Here is a 1,820-nt window from a genome sequence, read left to right on the forward strand (position 1 = left end):
GATGAAGCAGCTCCGGCAGGCAGGCCGGGAGCGCCCGGCCACAGGGAGGAGGTTTCATCCTTTGGGCTTCCCATCGGGACCCGGGGCGGCATCCCCGGTGTGTAGGGCGGCACATCTGCTCATGGCCGGCTGCTGGCACGGGCTGCTCCCCGTGTCCCTGGGGACGACGTCCCACCTCTGAGGCGGCTGCTGAGGATGCCGGATCCCGTCCCGACCTTGGCTGAACTTCTGCCCAAGTGACGGGGGCTGAACCATTGCAGTCATCTTTTATTTACTGTCTTTTGCTGTTTTTCTACGCAGCTTTGAGCCAAAGGCCCGTCAAATTTCTCCTCTTCCACCCTGGCTGCATTAAAGCATAAAAAATGTCTCCTTTTAAGCCCGAGCCAAACGGCAAACCTGTGTGAGCCGTAAAACTTCCTGCAGCAGCTGAGGCGAAGCTGTGAAAGATGCTGTGGCGCGGATGGTGTCCCCTTCTTGCTGCTGGGGAAGTGAAAAGCTCTGAAATGGCCTCTCGGGGCTCAGGGTACAGCGGGGGTTGGTCCTGGGGCGGCAGGGAGAGGGCGTGATGGAAAACAGCATTTATTTTCTGCTATAGAACATATTGTCCTTGTTGCTAAAGTGATTGTGGTTAATACTAGAATGCGTAGAGCAAATCAGGGCTTTTCTCTGTGCCTCAGTTTACCTCCTGGAAAAGGGGGTCCTGGCAGCTCCCCTGCAATGCAGGCAGCAGTGCAGGCAGCAGTGCAGGCAGGGTGGGCAGTGCAGGCAGCGCAGGCAGGGCAGCTGAGCCCCCATGCCCAGGTGGGGCCATTCAGCCCCCCCCACCCTGGGGCTGAGGCTTTAAGTGTGAGTGGTGCCTCTGTGGCGTTGGGATGGAGAGGAGGACCAGGTCTGTTCTGTGGGGGAATGGCTGTTGCTGGGATGGAGTTGGCTGTGGTGGTGTTTCCTGAGCCCCACGGCAGGAGAAACCTTTGGGAACCGGCAGAAGTGTTTGGCTCTGTTGGCAGCGGGGCTTTGGGAGCAGCCATCCCCCCGGCATGGACCCAGACTTCTTCTGTGGGCTTGTGCCGGTCCCGCCGTGTCCTGTGAAAGCTGCTGTGATCCACCACCCAGAGACCCGCAGTGCTGCCCAGGTATGGAGCCCCCACCCAGGCTGGCGCTGTCGGGTTTACGGTGCCGGGTCCCTGTCACCAGAGGTACTGCCTGGGGCTGGGGCTGCTCCCCCCGGGGCTCTGCTGTGTCCCCCTGCCCTGTGGTGGGGGGCAAAGCTCTCCTGGCTCCGGCACCGTGTGCCTCAGTGGCCACATCCCAGTGGGTCTCAGGTGTGGGAGAAAAATGGAGGGAGGCCCTGGCCACATGCAGGGGATGTCTCTGCTGCTCCGCATGGCACAGCCCCAGCGTGTCCTGCTACTTCCCTGCTCCAAACGCTGGTGGTGGTTTGGGTTTGGGACCCGACTGCCCCGCTCCCCTCCCGGCACCAGTGGGCTCCGCTCCCCCCCGAGCGCCCGGCCGGGGGTCCCCGCTCCGGCTGCGACGTCACGCCAAAGCAGCCGCAGTTCATCCAGACTCCTCGCATAAATATTTATGCACTGATGCAATGCTCTTCTAAATATAAAGCTTTATCTGGAATTTCATTTAAACATTAAGTGTAGATAATTTATTTATAATTAATGTAGACATCAAGTCCCATCTCTGGAATGCCTGTGAGCTTTCATTTATAATTGGGAGGTAAGTCAGAAGCTAGAGGCTCGGCCTCTTATCAGTTTCATTTTAATTTTCCTCCTACAGCAAACGAAGCTGGTGCAATTCATCTCTCATTA

Source organism: Charadrius vociferus, unplaced genomic scaffold (genome assembly GCF_000708025.1).
Source record: "Charadrius vociferus isolate BGI_N301 unplaced genomic scaffold, ASM70802v2 scaffold1551, whole genome shotgun sequence".
In the NCBI taxonomy this organism is placed as follows: domain Eukaryota; kingdom Metazoa; phylum Chordata; class Aves; order Charadriiformes; family Charadriidae; genus Charadrius; species Charadrius vociferus.